Genomic DNA, 21,211 nt, shown 5'->3' with positions numbered 1-21,211 from the left:
CTGTGAGAAGAAGAGAAAAAAAGACAAGTGTCCCTAACTTTTCTCATGTCACTTTCCCTCACAATTGTGGATGGATATAGGCCTCACTTAAAAGAGACTCCTTTGAACTGGATTCATGGTCCATTTGCATAAGCAGATTTGGGTGAGGAGAATGGAGGGGTATTGCGGCTGGTCATTAATATGCCAGCTAATTCAGCACATTGTAAGCCCATTGATGCTTCACTAAAGGGCAGTTATCCCATTGCCATTGTTTAGGCCTGAACCAGTCTCAGCAGTTGTTACAAATTACATACTTAATTGATTTAAAATCTGCCATAAACCTCACAATGAGGGGAGATATGGCAGCGGTCTGATAGAGTAACGTTGAGTGAGATTTTTTAACATGAATGTTAATGTCTGTTTAATAAATGAACAGGCGTGAGAACAGCTGGCTCTGCGTTTGTGAGATAAACATCATAAGCAGATGCTTTGTCTAACACTGCTTATTTTACAACCTCACCGACATAAACACACGTTTCAAACATATTTTCAGACTCATTTTTTGACGTATTTGTAAAACAAAACCCGTTGATCTCATCTTTGGGTGGAGGTCTGATTTTCAGTCAGGATACTTTCCAAAGATAAAACAGTTCAAGTGATTACTGCGGGACTGTTTCTGCCATTATGACTCAGCCGTCATAATGCCCACACCACATTTTCACACTCAGCACCAATTAGTGGCTGCAACAAAGCCTGACCAAAAATAAACATTGCAGTATTGCATACTTGTTACCACAATACGATGTAATCCCTGGGATATGCTGAACAATATTAGCTTTTCAATTACTCCTCACAGCCATTGAGTGGCAGTCTATTGAAACAGACACCCCCAATACACACAAACACATACACACACCCCCTGCCCTTCACTTCTCCAGCATAGTACTTGAGAAGTGAAATACTAGTCTCCTCCATACTTGTCTAGTTTCCTTTCCTTTTTTTAAACTCTCATCATTTTCACAGCACCGTCTCTGACTCCTGACTCTGCAAGTGCTGTAGACAGACTGTGTAGCGAACAACACTTGATGCGATAATGTTTGGCAATGAGCACACAAATGAGGAGGCACTCGAGGTGTGAATGATAAGACAAATGGTGATGATGATGATGATGATGGGGATGAAATTATCAATCTTGCAATGGTGGTGGACTAGGAGAAGAAAACAAGGAAGTGGTGCCTCTTCCCTTCCTGAGATGCCCCACCTTTTGTGAGGCCCTGACCCACTCTTCAGCAGTTGCCATTGTCAGCAGGTCCTTCGAGGGGTTTGTGTGCTGCAGGGGCCTCTATGTATTCTTCTTCCACTCTCTTCAATCTCTTGCCCCTGATAGGGCCACATCAAAGCTGGAGGAGCTGTGCTTTGTGGGTCCCTGGTCCCTTGACTCTCAACATGTGGTTTTGTGGCTATGGACATCGGCACCTTTTAACCCATTCTGTCGAGATTAGGCATCGCCTTCAATTGGGCATTAGTGAAACTATAGTAACCAATAAGAAGCTTGTAGTTGAAAGGAAACTATGTATCTTGTCGCAGTGGAGCTGTCGGAACATCACAATCCCAGACAAGTTCCTCAGCAGGATTTTGGCTGCCTGGATGGGGGCCCCTTCTTTTCATGCTGACATGAAGTGAACTCATTACACACACACACACACACACACACACACACACACACACACACACACACACACACACACACACACACACACACACACACACACACACACACAACATTTTTGCAACCCAGGCACTCCAATGGTAATTTATATTCAACACAAAGAGGGGGGGAAACATTGTTTTCCACAGGGCACAAGCATTAAATTATCACATTTTTTATGTCTAGTCTGCAACAGTGAGTGAGAAAATTGGACCAAAATGGATAACCAACAAGAATTTAAAAATGGGAGGGAAGGAAGAAGAGTTTAGAAGCCTGGGAAATAAACAGGAACTCATGAGGTGGGTCTCTGCTGCAGTCTTGGTTGGCACAGAGCTGCTCCTGCAGAGAGAGGAAGGGCAGACGAAGGGCCAGGCAGTGTCTTCGGCTCCCAGCTTCATTAAGAGGTGCTAACACTGCTCCACAGTACTCAAGCCTAGGGCTCCATCAGTCAGATCCTGGCCTTAGCCTGGGTTTAACATGAGCTAAAGACTCCAGACATCACACACTCATTAAAGCCAGGCTCCTGGAGCAACTGTCACTGGCTAGCAGCTCTCCGCAACTGCTCTCCAGAATCCTGTTGAGGGGAATCTTCACACATTTCCAGGTCGGCTCCCACTGCTCTGCAAGTCAACAGCTTGGATAAGTGAGGTTACTATAGTCAAAACATTTTCCTCAAACAAAGCCAGTCTGCCCGTGGCTGGCTTAGCTTGATCTCTGCTATCACGCAATCATTTATCTAAATATGAGCGATACGAAGCTTCACAAGTTTTAGCTAGTTAAAACTACTCTGATGGCTCAATCTGTCATTGTGTACATGATGTGGTACGTTGTTGCACGCAAGCAAGATTAGCAAAGCCATGCTAATGCCATCAAATATACACATCATAGCGCTGACACTTGGCTGGTGCTTTTTTGTCTATCCGCTTTGTTATGAAGCCTGAGTTACAATGTTCATTTGATGCTGCTCAGTCGACACAAGTCTCACACTGGCTTAGGCAGAGCACAGAGAGCCAGCATGAGGGTGGTTGGAGGGTGGATAGATTTTTGGCTGGGTGCGGACAGTAAGCGAGGGACAGTGGGCCTCCAGACAGAAGCTTTGCTGGACTCTGTGAAGACTGGAGCCTTCTGTGAGGTTGCTTGCCCCACCACATGGAGTGCTCCAACAGTGACCCTGCGTAAACTGGCAACTGCACACCGTCTGCTTCCGTCTGCTTGGCATATTTGGCCATTTAGTGGGCGCTTGTGAAGATCAAATGGGTTAAGATCGCCCCTCTTAGTGAGCGGAGAAAAAAGAACATCAAAAAGGTGTTAATTTCACTTCCCCACTTTTGATTAAGTCAAGCATGAAAAGAAATGTAATACTCTCAAGTGGCAAGGGTTTACACTATTGATGCTGTTACTTCTGCTTCAGGAGGCCCAATCAGCCGACAGGGAGCTGAGTAAACTCGCCCCGAGTTTTAGGGGAGGCCAGATGGAGGGCTTTTGCTGTGCCTGAAAAGACAGCTTAAGAGCTAGCCTCCTCAATCCCACTCAATACTGACTGTGTGAAATCCTGGCCCTGGCTAACCCCCCAACCCACCCGCCTTCTCCAAAGCTGGTGGCTACCACCATATGGGCTTGTTTAAAAACTCCCACAGGCTGGTACAAAGCACAACAACACAGTTTTCATATCAAGTACTCTCTCAAAGAGACCCCCCCTCCCGACTCCTTCCCTTCTGATTCCAAAGGCTGTCATGGGTTCTGCTCTGAATAATAGTCGGTGTTGGCCGTCTGTTTTGGCAGATCATTTTGTGTGATGATTAATGTGAATTTGCCAGCTCAATCCAGATTTCATATGTTAGAACCAAAACTGCTCATTGACTGGAGCGTTGCCTTTTCACCTGCAAAACACACAGCCAAATTATCAAGTGATACCAGTGGGGTAACCCTCCAGTGTAACATGGCACCTTCTCGCTATGCTTTGCTGCTACAGCCTCTCACAAAGCCACAGTGAAGTAGAGCAGTGCTCCAGTGTGTGGTGGACAGAGGAATGGAATGGCTTTTGTAAAGACTTAATAGAATCTTTAACCGTTCCAACAATCCACTCCCATGGAGTTGCATTAAGTAGATATTGTAAAGGGACAATGACCTAAATAGCTCAACATCAACCTCATTAGGCATGCAGGCAGGGCCTGGGCCATTTCATGGTGGAAGCTATTGTCAAGGCTCACCCCAGGTAAGCATTAAATTGCAAATGATACCCTGAAAGGCAGAGAGGAGAGGGCAGAGAGGGAGAGAGAGTGAATATAGAAAACACAGAGAAAATTGTTCTCAGGACAACAGAGAAAGGCAGTTGGAGGAGCTGCTCTGACCGTAAAAAATCCAATACATCACAGCTTTTGGGGAGCAAATTCCACTCGTCTCCTAAGTGTCTTATTTGTAAGCAGTGCCGAGCGCAGGCCTGTGCAGAGAGAAAGAGTAAAAAAAATAAATAAATAAAGAGGGAGTGAGAGAGAGAATCTAATGACAGACTGATAGCAATTACTCGTGCCCATCAGTGACTCGTCTCCCACCCAGCATTCCAGGGAAAATTAGACAAGTGGGAAAAATAGGGCAGAAGAAGAGGATAAAAGAGGCTGAAAACAGTTTACTGAGCCTGAAGAAGTAGTCTCTCTGCACTGTCACAAACTTTCCAGCAAAGTCTATCTCTCAGCAAATCAATAGCCACTTCCTTGGTGCCAAACAATCTTCACCTAATGACCCTTTGGATCAACATGTTAATAAAGGGGTCTCTGAAGAATAGCTTGAAACTGCAATGTGCTCCAGTGAGTGACATTAAAAGATGCTCAGAAACGGGAGGTGTGCTCCCTGGCGGAACTGCTCTCTGTCATTCTTCCTGGTGAGAAATTGTGCCTTTGCATATTCTTGTCACTGGTGGCGTAAGTGAAAGGACCCCCGAGGACAGTGTTAGTCTCTGCTTGCCTTGTGGAGTGGAGTAAATTAAAGCAGTGATCAGGGCAGGCAAAATTGTGGATGACAAGCAAGGCGGTGGCAGCCACATCAAGTGCTCTTTAGGCCCATATGTCTTCATGAAGTGCCGCAGTAGGGGCCACCAATGAGCCCGCTGCACAGCAGTTTAGTTTATTCAAGCTCAAACAGACAAATGTTCATCCCCTCTCCTTCTAGATTTCTCTTCCTCCTCACATTCGCGTACCAACACACACTCTTTGAATGTACTGCCAATGCATATGTGCAGTATGTGTATGGTACAGCTGGGAAAATAATCTTTCCCTGATATTTTATCATGTTGAACAGCTGAAGGGGGATCAATCGCTCTTCCCATAATATCAATCAGGACATCAATCAAACAATTAAAACACAGCAAAATAAAATATGAATATGGTTGGGAGCTAAACAGATGCGATTATAAAAAATAAAAAAAAAAAACTGAATAAAAATAACATCCAAGTTCGTGGAATAGACTTTTACCCTCAGCTTTATTATCTTCTCATCTTTATGTTCTAGCCAGTGAAATTGTATCCCACAGTAAACAACAATAAACCAAAACAAAGTTTTGAGGAAGCTGAGCGTGTATTTTGACATTAATCTTTATTCTCTACGGCACAGCAATCACAGACCTTAATCTGCTCCCAGGAGAAGTGTGGAATACCTACCTTTAGGGCCGGAAAAGGTGTGCTTTAGATTTTGAATTATCATGCAATTAAAATATAATGACTCACATTAATTCGTTGAGTTTTTTTCCCCTCACAACTGCAGGACCATGTTGGATGCATTAATTAGCAAGCTCCTGGTGTTGTGTCCCGGCTGTTGTTAACATTTGAAAAAGGCTCTGGAGCCTCTCCACTCCCGCAGATAAATATCCTCTGGCCAGTGGATGAAAATATCAAAACAACTGTGACCAGGTATTAAAGAGAACATGACGACACCAGCCGTGCGGGAGGCAAAGCAGGCATGCTGGGGATCCAGAGGCATTTATTCAATGTGTGTGTGTGTGTGTGTGTGTATGTGTGTGCATTCCCTTTGCATTGTATGGGCACTGTGAGTGTGTGTTTATTTAGTCTAAATAATCTCAGTGCCTTGTTCATGTGCTCAATGGGCTCGTCTACAGAGGAAATGTTTACACTTTACACACAGTAAATACTGCTGTGTGTGTTGCTGCATCTGCAAAAGGCCATATTTACTTGATTCACATGCTGAGAATGTAAGACACGGAGATATAGAACTATACGAGAAATATCCTTGTCTAAATCTCCCCTTGATGATTCTTATTGGATTATGTAAACCCCTTCTCATCTTGTATGCAGGCGCAGTGTTAAATCTATGAGTGAACTCAGCAGGAAGCACCCAGTGGGTGCTCTAATGAAAGTCACTCTGCTGTCCTACAGAGAGGTCAAGCTTTTACACCTGGCCATAACCACATGGGGCCACACTGCATGCCTGGCCTTGGAAATGACTGTCAGATAAGAAACTGCATAATTTAGATGCAGGTAATACACCAGCAGCAAAGCAAGAGGGAGGGCAGCTACACAGACAAAGTCGTGTCAGGAAACCACACAGAATATTTCTGATAGATTTATGCCTTCAAGTTAGGGTAAAAAAAAAAAAATTGCATTTGATTTAAGTTATTAAGGAGCTGTGACATTAATATTCTAACTATGAGAACTTGTAGATCAGCTGCAAATGAAAACTTTCATGCAATTTTTGTTTTTGATTTTGTTTTTTTTTATTTCCCTGTGATTGGCTCATGTATCTGGCACATGCCTCACATTTGCGTGGTTTTTAGCCCACATCATCAACCTCTGATTATTTTTGTAACGGCACAACACATTTAAAACATTTAGAAACACAAGTGGCTGATAATAAGTGAGTATATGTGTGTATTGCCACTATCACACCAGAGGATGGCAGAGCAGTTGATCAGACTTGGCTTCACGAGCTTGGCTCCTGACTGTGCCTGCTTTGGATTCAGGGGAGGGCTTAAACAGTGAGCTCTGGGCCCCATTAAGCACTACAAAGCCTGCTTATTTTTTTCAATTCCACACCTCCCTTTAAATAATCCTGCAGTCTATGAATTGTAAGAAAGAAAGGCAGAGGCAGATAAATCCAACTCCGAGTGGCATCTGGCATCACATTTCAAAGGTATCTCCAAACATACTCAGAGGATGTAAGTGACAGTTTTGACACTAATTCTTAGAATCTAAGAAACAGGTATAAATAAATATATGTTTTTCTTTTCTGAGACAAGTGATCGTAGATGATCACGGTCAACCATGCAGGAGAAACTGGTACAGCTGAAGTAACTCTGCCAACTAATGTGTCCTTAAAAGAGAAGTTCACCGGCTCCGTTCAGTCTTCCAACAATTCACAGATTTATCTGTAGGCTATTAACTCATGTTTCCAGTAGCGTGCATCTGTCCATCTGGCTGCCGTGCCCAGGTCTCCGGCCCCCACAAGCAGCCTGTGCAGCTAGAATCCATGCATGGTCAGATCTTCTTGGCAGCAAATGTTGTAGCACGCTAATGAAGAGGTAATGAGCCAGCGGATCCCTCCGATCTGCACGGGGGCCACAGTGCAAAAGTTTACGTTCCCAGGACATGGAGGGAGAGCATGCCGAACAAGCTGCAGCATGAAAGCTGGGCCTGAGTCGGCCGCATAGATCTACAGCCACAGAGGGGATTACAGACACCTACTTCCAGCTTAGGCTGGAGTTTTTGAAGTTCGGGCATAGGAGGGGAGGGATCCCTTTGGCAGAGTCCTGTTTGATTCTGGTGGGAGTCCGTCTCTAATCCCCCCTTCCCGTTCTCACCTTCTGCCTGATCCACTGCAGCCTCTCATCCCCGTGGTCCAGGATCATTATCCACCTTGGCCAAGGGGGCTCCCCCTCATTAATTTCCCTAAGCAGATTACAGAGTGTGCGTTTGTTGTTGTTGTTTGAGCCATCTGATTTGCCTAAGCCCTTTGTTTTTTCATCTGGTTTACACTTTAATGCCCCCCGAATGAGTTTCAATGATGGAAGGGATCAACCTGACCCACTGGAAATGCAGCAGAGAACTTAAGAGAAGCCAGGCTTGCCCGAGGGGGTGGATGAAGGGAGGAGCACATCTCACTTCTCTCCTCTGCAGATTTAGATGTTCAGAATGAGAAGACAAGCGTTGATTTAACCTCAACTGATCTCCTCAGAGTGGAGCTAAACACTAGATGGGAGGCTGGATCACTGGACAAGTACAATAATAAGAAATTCAGGCCCGCACCATTAGCTTCTGGTGGCTAAAGTAGACCGAGCTGTCGACCCACAGCCAAATACCCCTCTGACAAATGAACCCGAGGAGTGATGTGTTCAGCTGGCAGGCCACGTAAGCGACTCTCTGAATTTGGGGCTGTTTGTACAATCCAAAACTGGAGGGGAATTAGTTTGCAATGACCGCTTAGTCGCTCTGGTTGCTCCATCTTCTCCGTGTGACATCTCATTAGTAAGATGAACGCAGCCTGACCTGGGTCCAACAGCATTTGGCAGTCCAGTATGCTCTCCTGTCTGACACACCTCTCACACATCATTATCAGCTATTAGCCACAGTGAGTTAAACATTACATAATTAATCCAGCTTTTCATAAGCAAATAAGGTGAAGAGATGCATTCACTGCCAGGATACTGATCTCAGCCCTCGTTCTCTTTGCTTTTATTAGATTTGAGTTGACTAAGCAAAAGCCACAGCTACAAACGAGCAAGGGTAAAAAAAGGGGGGCAAATAGAGGTTAAACAAAACAAAACAAAACAAAAATCTACAACAGATCACACCGACATTCTGCCCAACCCCCCATCAAGAATCTCCCTGGTTCCTATCTGCAGCAAACAATTCCATACAATTAATCTGACAAAGCCAAATGTAATTGATTGATAAGGCAGAAAGGCCAGAACTAACCTTCCTGGGTTGCATTTGTCTGGGAGCACAGACGGACAGTGCAGATGTCATCAGACCCATCAACGGGCCAAACGTTATCAGGTGCTTGGATCGGGACATAGTCCTTTTGGAGTATGGCCAGCGTCATCCAGAGAGGGAGGGCAGTGAGGAAAAAAAAGGAAGACAGAAAAAAGGGGAGCGCTAATGGGACAGTCTTGTAATCCTCATCTTCATCTAGATCTAACAGGCCGCACCCACATGCCCTTTGAGGTCACTATTACCTCTACATTTGCCCTCTTTTCAAAAGCATGTCCTATAACATACCAGCAAGGTAGATTTCATGATAATGATTTTTTTAATTCTTTTTTTTTTTTTAACAAAGTATTTTCTATTAGCTGCAAAGGCCCACTGAGAACCAGACCATTGTTGAGACTAGAATGTCTTCAAGATGCTGGGTGAATAAACACAACGTTGTTTAACCTGCAATGAAGTCCATAGACCCGATATACACCTGAGTTGTAATCAAGGAGCGGCTGTTTATAGTTTTTCATTGCATGGTCACAGTGGTGTGTTAATCACATAGCAGCTGACCTCTAAATGGCAGCAGAACAGGTATTTGGTCTTGGTTTAGACTGGAACATAAAAGACACAGCAATACAGGGATAAACTGTTATTGATGCACACATAAGCAGTGTATTTGTACGTAGCTTCCACAGGCTCAAGCGGCCTGTTTTTCAGCTGCACTGACCACATCTGGACCTTAAACAATTTTGTTTGTTGGACCTGGGTTGTCTGTTCTATGCAAAACAGACACTGTTGTCTCTTATCAAGAAACTAGACAAAACATTTTTTTTTTAATATTCAAAGGATGTGTATTTTTTTTTTAAACATTTTACCAATGCCTTTTTTGGATATATCATTTACATCTGCCTTGTGTAATCTTGAAGTTCTACTTTTTTTATTTGAACTTTTCCAAGTCAGCCTGCAGCAGCATTGATGCCAACTGATTTTCTGCAGAATATTCAGTTGTGTTCAGTTTTTAAAAGTACTTGAATGTTGGTCATTTTCATAAAAAAAAAAAAAAACATTAAAAAAAATTCAAACAAAAACCTGAATTTCTAAAAAGTGACCTAAACAACCTGCATCATTGCTGTGTTCAGTCTCTCTCTCTCTCTCTCTCCTCCCTCTTACATCGCAGACTCCCTCTCAGGAAGCGGTTCCACATCTGGAAGAGACCGAGCCCTGATGAACGGCCGGCTGCGCACATTTAACATGACGCAGAGGGGATTATCTACCTACATTTCTGTGGTTGGTTATAACTTGCCTCCCATTCTCACTGGATTATGTCAAATATGTTTTGATAACTATATGGTAGCATGACAACTCCGGCTGACTGGACTGAAATTCTGCACGTGTATGAAATATTCCAATACGCGTCTTGTATGAATATGATTTAATGAGACACATCATATCAACAGATGAATTTCTCCTGCTATGCACTGGTTATTTTAGGCCCCTGTAGGAGTTAAGTTCTGCAGGGTACAAGGCCCGGCTGGTAGAGATATATTTCCACTGTTAAGCTAGGAAGAGGGGACGCAGAGGGGAGCTTGGAGAGGGGGACGGGGAGGATAACACAACCAGACTGGGATTCAGTGGCAGTGGGAAGCTGCAGGCAGTGGCATGCACTCCCTGACGGCCTCACCCCACTGATCCCGCAAATTTGGTAAACTTCATGGAAATTTAATAAGTGCTGCTGCTTTGTGTTCACCCGCAGAGCCCAGGCCTGATGCTGCGAGGCACATGTGTGATGGTTTACCCACAGACACTCGTTGGCCTGTTTCTAAGGCAGACAGAGGAAAGTCCCTCTTAGTGCTGCACCGCTCTGAGCCAGGGAAGGATCTCTGACCCCAGGGGCTGTGCTGCTTCAGCCAATATAGACTCTGTACATCCTGAGGGGGAATAATATGTGGGGCTGACCCGGGCCTGTTTCATTTCCCCTCCCCTCACACACTCTCTCTCTCTTCACTTCCCTTCAAAGGGCCTGCTCAGCTGCTCCTGCCAGGCTACAGAGCTCTTTGAGTTAAAAGGACAGCGATTCTCATTTGAAATCGCTGCCTTTGCTCCCTCGTCCCACCCTCCCACCCCCCCCACCCCAGTCTGGCTTCTACTGGATGCACCACACTGAGCAGTGCTCTGCAATGACAACTAAATAGGCCCCCTAATACCACTTCATAAAGCCAAGGAGTATCCTCCAGGCAAGGAGCTGTAAATTAAAGACATAAATGTTGCCTTCATGGAAAGCACAAAGAGGGAACCTTCCACTAAAGTGACAGGAGTGGCTTAACAGTCCAGGCTAAATGATACCTTAACCGGGCATAATTTATAGGCACGTCCTAGAGCTGGTTATGAGTACTGTGAACAGGGAACATGTTCCTCTGAGCAGTGTGTGTGTCAGTGGGCCATATCAACAAACGTAGCTAAGTGGGATAATATTAGCAACTGGGTGAGACTAAAGAAAAGAGATGAATTTTATTCTTGGTTCCTCAGCCTGTAACTGACAATGAATTTTGATACAAAATATAGATTAGAAAATCAAAGTATTTATTCATGAGACTGTAAAGCACTTAATGTATCCACTAGGTGATAGTCTAACTTGCATGCAGCAGGTAAACATGAAGAATGTATTTCATTTCCAGTTGTTATCACTCAGCCCTGTCCGTCACAGCCACGTAAACAGGTTTTGTCAGTCTCATAAACAACTCAGCTGTCCCCCCGACAGTTTACCTTGTCACCGTTCATTTTGTAAGAGAGGGATCCCACAAGAATGACAGATTAGGAGGAGAAGAAAAAGACAACATGAAAAAAGGATTTCTTCTGGCTTTCCAAAACACACACAGAGAAAAGATGTTATTCTGCTGTTTATTTAGTCTGACTCCCTTACCGGTCGACAGACAACAATGAAGAAGTGCAGGCACCTATTGCGGGGAGATGACAAGAGATGAAGATGAATGAGGGAGCACTCTTAAAGATAAGAGCTTTCCTTCACATTTTCCCTGTCCTTCTTTCTGTCTGTCTGCATCTCTCTGTCTTTTTCTTTACTTGCTTCCTATGATGATGTGACAAGGCTGCTAAGCACCTGTCATTTACGCACTACGCTGTCTGTAACAGAACATATCCTTAATTCATTTTTCACATCATTGTTTTCTCCATTTTAGCGTGTCACCAGGGTCTTGCGTTGTGGGTGGCGGGGTTGAGATAGGAGGGAAGACAGGCGCAAAGTGGAGGGATGCTGGGCTTCTCCAAGGGGATGTTTGGCTTTGTAATTTCACCCTTGAAATTCGTGATTACAAACGGGACAACTTTTTTAATTTTCTCTTTTGTCTGGATTCAGCTGGCTGACAGTCTGCCCCAGCAGCCAGGCCTTTTAATCAATCACCTAGATAATCAAATGTCACTGGCTATCTGCTCCATGTAATTACTTTTGCAATTAAAAATCAATCTCCAGTCACCTCGTCTAATTAGAGGGATGGGCAGATCTTCATCTAGATTGATTTTATAATACATATTGACTTCAAATGCCATAACATTGCCATATTCCCTCATTTTCATGCTGTGGAGCATCAAAACAAAATGCCAGGGATTATGGGAAGGTGTGGTGAGTGGTTGTTCTGATTCTGTGTTCTAGGAAAAGGTCCCCACTCTAGGAAAGGTTCACCTTGCTTGCTTGTCTGTAATGACAACACTCATCCTCTCCCCTCACACTGGAGGAAGGAGGAGGGACTGATCGGCAGTCCAATATTCTCAACGACAGGCTATACAGCGGTTGAACAATGTTTTTCAGGAGCGTAAGCCTCTAACCGTAGGGTAAAAATAGCTTTTGCTAGACAATGGAAATCAAAACTATTGGCATTCTAATAATGATGGAGGAGGACAGAGGAGAATGTTGGAATCTGATATAATATTGTCATTGTAACACGTGTTATCTGGGAGATCTAGCTCTTGCTCTGGAGGTGTCCTCTCAGGCAATACATCATGACATCCACGGAGACTATTATGGAAGACATAAACAAATAAAACTCCACCAGAGATGGCTTGTTCTCTCTCTGTGCTTTTAGCAGATTTCTTCCCAGGGAAACAGACAGATGTGTCCATCTGGAAGACATCATAATGGCCTGCATATCCACCGTTGGGGACAGGCGTGTGACAGGCGTGTGTGCATGGTGCCCTACCATGTGTCTTTCTGTCTCTCATCTCCACCTCGTTGCCTTCGGGGAGACTTACAGCACTGACAGGTCCAATAATGAAGCCTTCCGTTGTAGGCTTATTTAGACACACAATGCATGCATGTGTGCAAACAAAATCCCATATGCAGAAACAGACACAAACTCGTGCACGGACACACATAAGCAGGCACAGCCTCGGGGAAAGTGCCACTCATATGAACAAACCCAACAGTGAAGCCTACAGAGAGACATGAAGCTAAAAGACCAGCTGTGTGCAGAACCCTGAGAACCCCACAATGTAAATAACAGCGGAACAGGCCTCCACAGGCTTGGAATACAAATATGTACACAGCTAAGAACTTAACTATATTGAGGTCTCATCTGGTTGATTGAAGCTACTTCTCTTGTGTGATTACACTGGATATAATAGATGGCTTCTCCAGTATGATGTCCATAAGTGATTAATTCTGTCCATCAGACATGTGATGAGGAGTGTCCTTCCTCCCCTTGGCTGATGATAATAGAGAGCTCCAGAGTCTGTAGTTCCTAGGCAGACTGGTGCCGTGATTAAAGAGGAGATCGAAACCCCCTTATAACCCTGGAGGAAAGGGGTGGGGGTGGGGGTGGGGGGTGGAACGAGAGATTGAGAAGCAGAAGAGGTTATTTAACCCAACATCACACACAGAGTTGGTCACACTGTACTTTTCTATTACACACTAAAGAGTAAAGAAAGGGCATGTATCTTGCATGCCTCCACGGTCCCATGTGGCACAGGGGTGTGATTGGCCCGCGTTAGCTCAGCGCTGCCTGGGCCTTTTCCCAATGAGACCAGTAATAAGGGCAGCACTTATCAGGTGTTGCCTCCAGCCACCACCAACACACACACTACAGCAGCAGGCAGAGGGAGAGAGAGAGAGAGAGAGAGAGAGAGAGAGAGAGAGAGAGAGAGGAGAGAGAGAGGGAGAGAGAGAGAGGAGAGAAAGAGAGAGAGGGAGTGGGGAGAGGAGGGCCCACCACAAGAAGTAATTAATCACCATGGAGTGGGAGCTGTCAAATCCCCAGGTCTTTTGAACTGATAATGCTGCCCACCACAATTTAGCCTGATGGAGATGAGATTTTCTTTTTACCTCTGGCTAGAGAGAGAGAGAGAGGGAGAGAGAGAGCAAAATAAAGTAGAAGGAGAAACAATGAAAGGGGGCGGGAGGCAGCAGGGAATGCATGAACACCATTGGTCAGTGATGTACTTAATGATTGCCTTGCTCCTCTTACACCTGACGTCCTCATCAAGTCTAAGTGTCCCAATCAATACGTTTTCTTTCACTGAGAGTGAACACACACCAACTTTATCCTCTCCTCTATCCTCTCCATCGCCTTACTCTCTCTGCGTTTCAGTATCATATGCTATTATTGCCTGATCACCGAGGGAAAGATGTTTTGGGGAGTGAAATGCAAACAGCAACTCGGTTAGTCAGCAGAGACTGCACCATGCATCTGTTCATTTTATGTTGAATGAAGTAAACCTGCAGCTGATCACATAATCAGTGCATGTCAGTGCTGTTTAACCAAAATTTGAGGCCCCCACAAATAGATGGAGCCATTTGCACAGGCACAATCGAATAGAATCAAAGAACTGCTGACAGCCATTAACAGGAAACAGGAGAGAGATAATAGAGGGCTGTAATCTACACCAATCCCAAAATAAATAAATAGGCTTCACTTGGATTTGTGCGGCTATAATAAACAAACTCAATAGGGCAGGCAACTAGAGTGGATACCCGACTTGAGCCTGTCGGTATGCAACCAACCAGACCATGCTCTGAGAAAACTTTCGAAATAGTGTTTGGTTTCAGGTGGGAGTTGGACAGGAACAGGTAGGGAAATCGATAAGATATAAAAAAATCAAACAATAGAGAAAGTTGTGTTTAACATCTTGAAGGGTATGTGCTCATATTACTGAAGCCGTTTGTTATGTTCATCATTTGTTACATGATGCACACTGGCTTTCAGAGGGTCAAAAAAATTTTTGGACAAAAAAACATAAACGTGTTCTCCCCCTGCAACTGACAAAATACATAATCGTTCAAAATAAAATCAGTCTAGTGTTTTTTTTCCACAAACTCTCACTTTTCCTAGAACCGTTCCATGAGATGAGGGAATATTGTAACTCCACACTGCATTACACTCAGGCAACAATTATTCAATTTGTCTGTTTGCACCATGCCATGTTTTTAGGTGCAAATTTTGACAAAATTACAGCCGATAATGGGTTTGTACTTCTTCCCTTGAGTGTCTCTGCCACTCAGACATATGAGGTCAATATTTTTCAGATACTAAATTTATGCTTGTCATTTTCTACTTGCATGTACTCTTGGCGCCACGAGACTGGTTTATCGTTTTATTTCTGCATAAAAAAGCTGAATGTACGAGTAACTGCACTGTGCCCTTTAGCAGATCATCTTTATAAATCAAATGATGACATTTGTTCTGTGAGTATCATTCAATAAATGAGTAAAAACATGGATGGATGATTATGTCTGTGCAGGCTTTGCATCTTAGTACTTCTTGCAGCTCATTTCCATTCAAGTGTGCAGTTTCAGGTCTTGGAACAAATGATGACTGGACTTCAAAAATAATGTGGGGCCAGTTTATGATTTTTGACTGTTGTTTTGTTAGCATACACTTAGTAGTCTGTTGAGTAGAATGCATGAACCAGCAGCGTAAATATGGCATTTCATCAACAGCATGTCTTGGTGTTTGATGTCCATCTTTTATTTGTTTTGGCTTAACGCCGCTATTCCCATGGTCAAAGTGCTCTGTGTGTGCCAGAGTTCATGACCTCTGATGGTGTGTTGTGCGACACTGGATGGAGGCGTTAAGCACTGGCTTTAGGAAAGGGCTAGTGGGACTCGAGACATGCCTTCCAGCCAGACGGTGGAATGTTTTCTTACACACTTTTAAAAGCACGTTTCATTGGCAGATTGGGTGTCAGGAACAAATAAGCATGATGGCTCTCCACAAGCCATCGTTGATAAAAGAATCAAGGCAGCCACAAATAGAGGAAGGGGCTGCCAACCAGTGAAAGGAGAGATGAAAGAGAGACAGCTGCCCTGGATGGGTCTGGGTTCTTATCGGTCTGGCTGGGTCCTGTGTCTAGCTAGGACTATTATAAGTGGGCTCAAAGCTCAAATTCTTCACCACTTGCTTTCCTCCTTCTTAATTCTCTCCCACCGATGCATCTGTGTGTGTGTTCGACATCATGAAACATCAATGAACAACTACTTAGGTCCGATGTGAAACTAGATTAAGTCAAAGCCAAAAAGATTTTTAAAAAAAGAAAAAAAAATTGTAAACGCAGTCAAGATCGAAGCAGGTCATGGAAGTTATGGCAAATATTTGAAAATGTGTATTTGAAACATTTTACTTCATGTGGTAAAATGCTTTCTGCATGTTTTAACGTGTTGTCTTCAAAATCTAACATTCATGAAGAGGATATAAAATATGATATTGCTGTTGATACAATATCCTGCTTTCTCTTCCACCCTTTCTTCAAAGATTTTTTTTTTCTTTCAATTTTCCACTTTGTTACGTGTGGCAATGGAGGAACTTAAAGTGGAATTGACTTTAAATTTCAGTTGGTGACTCATCCCAGTCAGATCCACCTCATTGACTATCGGGGATTTCTGCTGAGTATCCCGTCATTGTTCGTTTCACTCTATAGTATTTCAGTCCATTTGAAATCAGGGAAACTCTGATCCACAATTAAACATCACGTCTGTGAACTCCTCAAACGACGGCATGATTCACGTAGATCATCGGGTCATTCGTGACTGGTGTTGGGAACACCCCACCAGCTTCTCCATAGGGGTGAATTTAGCCAAATTATCGTCTAGGGTTAGGCGCAGCTCATGTTTCTGCCTGATACGGACTCATACTTTAAATTCTTGTAAGGTATTTATGTTATTTTTCCTTCTGCAGCAGAATTAGCATGTCAACATGAGGGTCTTATTGACATTGAAGTTCTTAACTTCACACCATTTGGAGGTAGAACATTCACCAATGAAGAACAGGTTTCCTTTTTATTGCTGTGACATATAGTCAATACTCAATATAGTTCTTGACACCCTGAGGCGCACTAGCAGTCACTTGTGTATAAAGAGTGTCAGCGAGTTATTTTGACCTCCTACTGTAATCATGACCTTTCCAATAACTCGACTCCCCCACAGAGTCTCATTCCCTACAGGCTCTTCCAACTCAGGGCTAAACTGCATTACCCCCAGCCAGCATTCACAGCTCAGCAGCTTCTAAACAAGCTACTGTTGACACACACATCCACACATGTATGAATGTGATGGGCAAGGACAATAAATGCCTGAACAGGGCACTCTCACACCACACACACACACACACACACTTAGACATATACAAGCATGCACTCACACACACATATGTACACGAGAACACGGCTTGAATATTTAGCTGAAGGGAACATAACATGTAACCAGTGATATCATGCATAAATGAAAGAGAAAATGATATGGCATGCATTTCATTCTTTTGTAAGATTGCGTCCCCAGGTCATTGACTAAATAATTAGGCGATTGAAGTGACAGATTAAAGCCAGATTGGAAGTGACTGTGAAAGCAGGATAATGTTTCCCTAATCAGCTTGGTCGGAGAAATGCAGATTGTGAAATTTTCCAGCTACTTCCTTAGAAAAATGCATTTCACTTCTGATTAGGGGTGATTAGTGTGTTGATGGGGGGGGGGGGGGGGGGGGTCAGGGCCTTATGCCCCTGGGCTCCTGAGGCCAGAGAGAGAGAGAGAGAGAGAGAGAGAGAGAGAGAGTGTGTGTGTGTGTGTGAGTGTTGTGTTTTTCCTTTTTTTGGGGGGGAGGGGGGGGTATAGGTGGAGTGCCAGCATACATACCCTATGCAGAGAGCAAAACCTCTGGAAATGATAGAGCTGGAAATAGTTACAGGAAAAAAAAAGCCCACTGTCGTCCCTGTGGAGGACTGAGGATGATTTAGGGAGTAGATAAGCTTTTGAAAGAAGAGAGCATCACGTAAGAAGAAGTACAGGATTGCTCTGAGTCACGTCCCATCAGGCAGGAAATAGCAGGGGGAGATGTGCTTATCACAACTGGGGGATCTTTATTTACTAGGCCAAGACAAATATGCCAGATTTACACTGGCTACAAAGTTGCCAGGTAAACTCTCCCCCCGTTACGCCCAGGTAATAGTTTCTGAGCAACAGCATTACAAAAGGTTAAATGTAGAACAGATGTAAAGTATAAAATACAACATGATCAAAGCTAAGGCACTCAAGACAGATATGCCAGCAAATGATGATGAATGGCTCTCGGCAGAATTGTAAGCTGCACACAAATGTAGCGAATTGCAAAAGGTTTTTCGGGTTGGGGGGACAAGGAGAGAGGCGAACAGACATCAGGGAGCAACAACAGTGTCCAAACCCATCAGGATGATCCTCTGCAGAGGGCCTCTACGATTAAGTTCCTACAGCAGGAATCACAGCTCGGACAATGTGTAATTGATTTCCCAAAAGGCTCAGAGAGCACCCTCAGTGATCCCTGGGATAGCCTCGCCTGTGAAAGTTTGCTTTTCTCCCAGGCTTGCAGCCACAACTGAATGACATCATCACCCAGCACACATTTTTACTTTTATCTCTGAAAGATATATTATCCATGTGCTGGGCTCTGCTAGTGGAGATCAAAGGCAGTACTCTGTTCAGGCACCATATCAAACTGAAACATGTTTTTGCAACAGAAAAATAATCTATTTCAAGATAGATTCTCTTACATACCTGGCTTGTACAGGCACACGCAATTCAAATTCACTCAGTTGCTTTTACATCAAGAACTACTTTTTTGATATCCATTCCAGGTGATGAAAAGAAGTAAAGGAAGACAACATATTGCATGTGAGCTACTGGAATCAATATGTAGTTTCGGCAATTAAAAACAGTATATTTATTATTATATATCCCACCTTGTAGACATCTGTAAAGATACTTTTTTTCAAGTGTTGCCCTACAGTATGAGCAAGAGTACTGCTTGTATGCACACCAGAAGGGCATCCACACATGCCCTTTTATCAACAAATACACGCACACGCACTCTCTCTCTCTCTCTCTTTCTCACACACACACACACACACACACACACACACACACACACACACACACACACATTCACATCCTCTTTAATCTCTTAACGCTCTGTCCAGGATGATCACTGGCTGGTGTGCAGCGTCACGCTCAGAGAGAAACCAGACAGAGGGACACATGTTTGTGCACTCCTAAATGAAGTGTGACCACAGTGCACCTCTGAAGCAGCGGCTGGGCTGGGGGCTATTATGGGGCCTGACAGCAGGGGGGCGCTGTGATAATTTGATGTGAACTGGCTTGATAAATCACTGTGTTGTTACCTTGGCTTTAGTATCTGTTTATGTCTCTACAAATTGAAACCCCACTGGCACAGAGCTGAGGTAGAGCCATGCTCGAGCCCCAACGATTAGTTCAAGGTGGGGAGAGTTTAGATGGTAGGCCCCTATTGGCCATCTCCCTCTTGCTGTTTTGTCTCTCCCTGCTGAGGGAGAGAGCCATGGACATGTGTAAGCAATAAAGTCAAAGGTCTGCCTTCCACTGCAGCCTGAGTGAAAGGAATGCAGAACCAAACTATAAAATAATAATGGGCACTGGGGCAGGGAAGAGGCAAGGGAGGGCAGGGCGGCGTAGAAAGGGGCATCAGAGACACATCTGCAAGGGAGGTGGGAGGTGGTGGTTGTGGACTGGAGGAGTGGGAGGTGTGAAGGTGGGGCTGGGTCCTGAAGCAGAGCCCTATTCTGACCCCTGGACGTGCTGTTAAAGGCAGACCGTAGCAAGTATAGCCCAGGCTGGCACCACATCAAAAGGCTGACAGATGAAGGGCAAAGGCCAGTTTGACCTGGGCGCTAAGCTGCTGCTAAGCCTTTTAAAGCCAGAGGAGAGGTGCAGTAACAGGGAGACAGAGGCAGCGAGAGGGGGGTGAGAGTGGGAAGGAACGAAGGGAGTAAGTGGGACTACGAGCAAGGAAAATCATTCACTCCCTCCTTCGCTGTGATAATCAAAGGAATGATAAAAAGGCAGTCATGTAGACAGTAAATACAGATGCACAGAAGTGAGAAGAGATAACATTAAATACCTTGTGCAGAATTGTTACGCGAGGGGCATACTTCATCTAAAGCTAATAAACTAACATCCCCAAAGCCTGTTTAAAGAAGGTTTTCATAATCACCGAAAATAAACTACAATCAGGACAATAAGACAGACAGATGGAGTCCTGAGGCATTTATCTGCTTTAAACATTTTCCCTCAGAAGCCACCAACTTATCATGAGCTTGTCAACACAGTGACACCATTCTTTCAAATGAGACACTAATGTGCTGATCTGAGCACACAGCTCCAGTATCTGTTGATGAAATCTGAGGGTTGATCAAAAGGTTCGGTACATCCAGTTCAGTGTATACCTCAGCAAATAAGTAGGAATCATCACACGTACTCAAATAACAAGAATACAAACAGTGGAGCTGCTTCCAACCCAAGGAGCCATGACAAAGCAAAGCAAATAACAGCATGAGGGGTGGCAGCAAACAGAAATGAAGGGGAGATGAATAGCGGGAGAAAAAAACAACGAGAAGATGTAAAACTTTGAAAAAGTCAACTCATCTACAAAAAGGAAGCAGGCATATCCCACAATGCAACAGGAGAGGAAATGCCTACTGAGAGGACAGGGCTTCCCCCTGGACCCCATTAAGGGTATGCATGAAATTAATCGTGACATCATGTTGCTTGGTCAACAAACACAGGTTGATTGATGAAGACAAACGGTCAGGGTGATAGCCAGTTGTTGGCTTTCCCTGGGAGATGCCATTTTCAGCCAGCCTCTACTTCCAGCTAGTGAAAGGGATACAGGCTGTCTAGCCAGCCCTGTTGCAATGCCTCTGCTGTCAGTCAAACACACTCTGGGGTTGTTTCAACACTTGTGTGAGGTGGCTGAAATTATTTCAAGAGGAGAGCTCAAAAACATCGTATAATTCAGGTGTAATGTCCATCTATTATCCTAAACGTGCAATCCCACTGTTCAGTTATGGCTCTGCCCCTCTGCTCACGTTGGTGTTATTGTAGATGTACACACAACAGTGAGAAATTAAAGTAAAAACCTTGGTAAGATACTGGATAGAAGATATTACACCCCCCCCCCCCCCCCCCCCCCGCATTCATACTGAGTCAGGGTCTCTCCAGCAGAGTCACGTAGAACTGAAGACAAAGGTGATCGTCAGTCACTGGTATAAAGTTTTCCATTGCAAGTGTACTCGCAAATTCCCTTGCGATCAAGGCTATCAATCG

The 21,211-nt window shown here is 44.2% G+C and overlaps 1 protein-coding gene across 19 annotated transcripts in view; it reads right to left on the bottom strand.

Moving 5' to 3' along the window:
• The window catches only part of LOC147269674 (uncharacterized), a 353,014-nt gene that overhangs the window by 143,726 nt on the left and 188,077 nt on the right, over window positions 1-21,211 (bottom strand). The window lies entirely within an intron of this gene.

Source organism: Aulostomus chinensis, chromosome 2 (genome assembly GCF_037954235.1).
Source record: "Aulostomus chinensis isolate RoL2024-O1b breed Wild chromosome 2, RoL_Achi_v1.0, whole genome shotgun sequence".
NCBI classification, from domain to species: Eukaryota; Metazoa; Chordata; class Actinopteri; order Syngnathiformes; family Aulostomidae; genus Aulostomus; species Aulostomus chinensis.
The sequence above is the reverse complement of the archived record's forward strand: the minus strand, read 5'-3'. Positions and strand labels throughout refer to the sequence as shown.